The 5,609-nt window shown below is 36.0% G+C and overlaps 1 long non-coding RNA gene across 1 annotated transcript; it reads left to right on the top strand.

Annotated features, from left to right (window-relative positions):
- The first annotated feature begins 1,070 nt into the window (after positions 1-1,070).
- On the top strand, positions 1,071-5,597 carry LOC127158550 (uncharacterized). The gene is made up of 5 exons (XR_007826181.1): positions 1,071-2,739; positions 2,967-3,017; positions 3,379-3,423; positions 4,039-4,580; positions 5,216-5,597. It is a non-coding gene; the product is annotated as an uncharacterized LOC127158550 (long non-coding RNA).
- Positions 5,598-5,609: the final 12 nt, after the last annotated feature.

Raw genomic sequence — 5,609 nt, 5'->3', positions numbered from 1 at the left:
ATGTCAATATGATGCACAGGCAACCTCTGGTGGCGTGCAGACCGGACAGGACTCGTGACAATTTCTCCCCATTCCTAAACTTTCCTACCTCATGCCTCTTTTCTTCTTTTTTATGGCTTTTGTTTTAATAATAAAACACTACTAATTATAATTATTTTAAATGTCAGTATTATTATTTTAAATCTGTTTTAATTGTGTTTTGTTCAGGAAAGATGGAATAACCTTTAGTACTTTTTATGCCATTAAACTGATTTTTACAGAAAAAAAAAAAAAAAAATTTTAAAAGTTACATACAAAGATTAGAATTATTTTATCAATATAGTTGTATTATTTTTCCAGTTGTCAGTGTTTAATAGGGAAATAAATGTTAGAAGGTATTTTAGATTAAAAAAATAGCATCTCAAATGAAATTTGTCAAAATAGAAATGTGTGTATTTACTTTTTTATACTTTTTATAAGTTGTAATTATTCTAACATCTGCATAACTAATAATTCTCAACATTAAACTGCACAAATAAATTACTACTAAATAAAACAAACATTTTATGTAAAAATAAATATTATAAAAAACTACATATTATATTACATGCATATATGTCACTGCTCCAATTCTCATGGCATTACAATTACATTGTAAACTATAATGGCAATGGTACTAAAGAAGGACACGTTGACATTATAAACTGACACAGAGGAGAGACTCCTCCACTGAATAAGATGAGAAACACAGCTGAACAATAATGAGCTTGGTATAATATAGATTTTCTTACCATGCAGTTTCCTTTTTGTTGTAGAAGTCCCTGAATTTGATGATGTGGTGTCATGATGGGCAGTACATGTATTTCTGCAATAACCCTTTTTGCATCAAACAATGAACAAATTGTTTGTTTGCATTCGCTGATGGTCTGAAAAATATTATCCGCAGAAAATCATCATTTGAAGCCATGACGCTTCACTGCGCAACTATTTCAGATGGGAAAACAGTTTGACACAACATCTATCGGTATCGTGTATCGGTAGTGTATTTAAATTTGGCGGGTAATCCAGACCCAGGCAGTGCACGTGCTTCCTGTCCAATCAGACGCAGCAATCAATCAGTCAAGCAGGATTTCATCAAGAACTGAAACAGCATCAAGATCTTGAAAAAGAAACTCTCCGATTACCCCTCGATTAAAATGGTCTGTTTTCATGATCAAATTTGGCTTTGGGGTTGTTTGATTTAAAGTTATTTTACATCCATGTTCGCGTTTCAGTTATATTGCTAGTCTACATATCCATAACTTATAGCTTGCTAGCTTTAAATCATTGCATCTTTGATTTATTTAGCATCTAAGCTAATCTAATGTATGTACTTATTTATTTAGGTATAAAATATTTAATGGTCCTGGGGTTTTAATAACCAAGGTGTTGTGTATTTGATAACATATCATACACTCATCACAAAATCTGCAGGATGATGAGCTGAAAGGACTGTTGTATAACGTTAAGACCCAGATTCACAGACAGGGCTTAGACTAAGCCAGGTTTAGGTCATAGTTCAATTAGGACATTTAAGAAATGTTTATAAACCTGCTTAGGAAAAAAAAAAGCATTACTGGTGTGCATCTTGAGACAATACAAAGGCACTGATATTTTAAGATCAGTCAGTTCACGTTTCTTTCAGTTGAAACAGCTCAGACTTACATTTTAGTCTAGGACTATTGTAACACTCCAAAATAGGAAGTAAAGAAACCAATAGGTTTTTAGCTGGACAAGATCAATTTATTTGGATATTAATAGCGGAGGAGACTCAAGCACACAACTTTAATAAATACAAATATGACACTTTTATTCTTATACAATAATACAGATCTTAAAACCTCAAGAGGGCAGAGCAGCAGGTTAAGATGGTGGTCACAAGAACACTTCAATTACTAATGTATTTGGCAAATCACAAATGACCAGGACTCATTAAACCAGGACTCCCCGGCGAGGAAAACACTGTTGGTAGCATTCTCAGGCAGAGTTGCAAAAAGCCTTAATCAAAATTTATGCAAATTTGCAATATTTTCTTTCTTGTTTAAGTTGGACTCCCAAAAGAAAGATGCCTTGATTTTCCCCCTATGGACCCCAGGGCACTGTCTCCTGTGTGTGAGTGAGGTTTTTATTTTTTTTTTTCATTTTTTATGTGATTATTCCAAAATCACACTTATGGCAAGAGGAATAATTTTACTAAAGAAAAAAAAAACACATTTAAGTTGTAGTTCCTCTTGATTTTTAGCCTTTTGTAATCCTGCCATTGACTTGGATCTTTCATGTAATGAAGACTTGTTGACTCATTTCCAAGACTTCTTTCTCTGTAGGTTATTAAGCCACTGAAAAGAGAGATTCTGTTCCTGGATTTACAATATTCAGACAGAGGACAAGGCTTTACACATGGACCTTATCGAAACATCTTAAGGTTTCTAAAGGAAGTTGTTTGCTGTAAGGCGTGTTCCTGAGCCTTGTTCAGACTTTTAGAAGTACTGTTAGTCGTGTTCCCCAGACTTTCTCAGATAGTTTGAACTTTAGCTGTTTGTCAGTCATGTTCCTAAGACTGACATGTTCTGCAGCTTAAAAACACTGTGTTCTTTAACAGAACTTTTTGTGTCTGTTCCAGTACTTTTAGACATTACTGATGCCATTTTTGTTTTTATCAGGTCTGTTGCACAGCACATTGTCTCGGGACCATTGACTGAATTAACAGGGCTGGATGTTAAGGTAAAAATAATTTGCAAAGCCATTTATCTGCATATCACTTTTCTATTAGTTTGTCACAACTTGGGCTATTTCTACTTTGACTGTTTCTCGCTTCACCCTCACAACTTGAACACCCTACAATGCACCAAGCAAATCTCTATTATATTACACAGATCTCTAAATCTTCAGGCTTTTTAACTTTGTAGTATGATGTTCATCAAACTTGATTATTTTCTTATTTTCAAAAGGGGCTCCCTCGACAACATTACGGTATTGACTGTGGAATCTTCATGATAATGGTTAGTGAGCAATTTTCCTGTCAAATAAAAAAAACACATTTTTAATTCATGCTATCTCACAGAATTTCCATTAACCGTGCCTGTAGCCCTTCTCATACATGCAGCTTTTCCTTTATTTTACTGGTATTGGGCCTATGTGTAAATGGAATAAGGACCAAATGATGGCAGCACAATGTCAGTGCTTGGTGATGCAGCTTTAATGTTTTCCCTTCCCCTCAGTTTCACCTGAAGCGGTTTTGTTAATGTAATGGGAGTCATACGATTGCAATAGAGGATTCTCTCTTTTTTTGTTTCATTTAGCTTGCTGACTTCACAAACATGCACACAAAAATGAATTGTACAAACTTTGCTATATTTGCAGTACTCCTGGTATGTTGTCATAGAGTCTCCATTTGATTTCACAATTGTAAGTATAAATTCAATACTCATAGACATTGGGATTTAGTCCAGAAATGGGCACTCTCTGTGGTCCTTCCTGAGATTTCTTTTTCAGGAAGTTTTTTTCTTCCTGCTATGAAGGTTGTCAGGGTTTGTCATCCTGTTCTGCAATATATAAACGTGTGGGCCTGTATTTTTAGACTGAAAACAGTGAGTTGGGCCTCCATATTAACTTAATTTGCAACTTGAACTGTAAATTTATACTCTGGTGTCTTCTTTAGCATGACATGCCTTGCTTAAGGACGTGGTGGTGCACAGTATTGGTGGAGAATCTTGAGATTGAAGGGTACCAGTGTCTTTAAAAAAAATCAAGACAAATTCAATATATTATTAGCTGTAATCGGGGGGAGCAAGGTAAACGTTGAACTTTTATAAATTTATTATTACAGCCGTGGCCAGAGGTTTGGCCACTTTACCAAGCAGGGAATAGAGATGGCCAGAGGATATGAGGTCATCATAGTAAGAATTATGGCCCATTTTTTTCACAGGCCCAAAAACTTGGTCTAAAGATATTATTGTAATTCTTGTGTTTTACATGTGCTAAGCTATTATGTAATATGCATTTCACTCCCTTCATGTAAAGGAACCTGAACCAAACCCATGTGAGGTGAAGAAGCCATGCAGAGTTGAGTCCTCTACAGAGAGAACAGGCATTTTGCAGGCATGTATCTAGATTTGATTTCCTTCTGTTTTTAAATGTGAAGCACCTCTATGAGCTGTAAGTTAAACTCCCTCACAGGACCACAGTTATTTATGTGCTCTCCATGTACACATGCCAGCTTCCCACTGCTTACGCACTGTATCTCAATCCAACATGCATCTATAACTACATATATGCTTTTTGCAGGACACAAATGTGAAAGGTACAGAACATGCAAATTAAGAGTGGTCCTTTTTCTTGGTCCAAGATGATGATGACCTGATATTGAGCCTGCTATTTTGCAGTGGCTTTTACAGTTGTATGTTCACAGCTACCTGAGGAAATTTTGCACATGATTTTCATCCTGGTGGTGCTACAAGATGGTGACCCTGCAGTTCATACTCTGGCTCTCACGTGCACACGTTTCTGGAAGATAGTAAGAGAAGAATGCTTTCTGAAGGAAGCACACTTCTGCTGGCTTGACAGTAAGTTTTGTGCTTTTCCTTCTGTCCTCCTCCCATATTTTTAGAGGCAAAGCACCTCTGAGCTATAGGTGAAAGTCACTCACTCACAGGATCACTGTGAGCTATGGGTGCACTCAGCTTGGACATGTCAGATTGCAGATTTTTATATTGCAGCCGAGGGCAGAGCAAAAAGTTTAGAACTTGAGAAGGGTCAGAGTTTGGAAATTTGTGTGTCAGTGAATGTCTTGCAGACGCCAGCAACACAACACAACTGTGGCCCCTGGAGTGGTCACTTGTCATTATTAAAATGTTAAAAGTGTGTTGTACATAAATGTGGTCTGCTTTGTTTTCTGTACCAGATTACAACCGTGATGTTTTTAAGTGATGATTCTACATTTGTCCTTTATCTGTCTGTTTGGTTCAAGTTATGATTCAAGTCTAGTTTCTAGTGCTAAAATGATTTTCATCGTAATATAGTACTTATACACTGGCCTAATAATTTTTTTTTTAATATTTTAATTTCACATTTCTCTTGCTGTGGTGGTACACCACTCCTAAAATGAATGGAGGAAACACAGCTACCAGAAAATTTTGAAAAAAATAATAAAAATAAAAAAATGTTTTACACATGAACCCTTCTTTTCTTTTCTCATCAGGTGTGGTGAACTGGAAAGCATTTTCAGAGGAGCATAGAAGGACCTACAGAATCCCATATCGAATCTCCTGTTGCATTCAGTGCAAATCTCTCTACAAAGACTGTGAAGGCTACAGGGGATGTGGGCAGAGGGGAAAACTACAAGGATTCTACTCCGACAATGAATTTGAAGGATTCTGCAGCGCTGACTGTTTTTATGAGGCACTTTGTAATAACTGATTCTCTATTGGACATGTGAAATGTGTGTTAGGCTCTGACTACATGCATACTACATATTTGTTTAATCTCAGTTCTGTAAAACTGTAAGCACTTTATATTGCAGTTAACAAATTCAGTAAACAAAGAATTTATTATTTTTTTTGCACATATATTGTGATGTAGTGTAGGTGTCTGTT

Source organism: Labeo rohita, unplaced genomic scaffold (genome assembly GCF_022985175.1).
Source record: "Labeo rohita strain BAU-BD-2019 unplaced genomic scaffold, IGBB_LRoh.1.0 scaffold_156, whole genome shotgun sequence".
NCBI classification, from domain to species: Eukaryota; Metazoa; Chordata; class Actinopteri; order Cypriniformes; family Cyprinidae; genus Labeo; species Labeo rohita.
The sequence above is the reverse complement of the archived record's forward strand: the minus strand, read 5'-3'. Positions and strand labels throughout refer to the sequence as shown.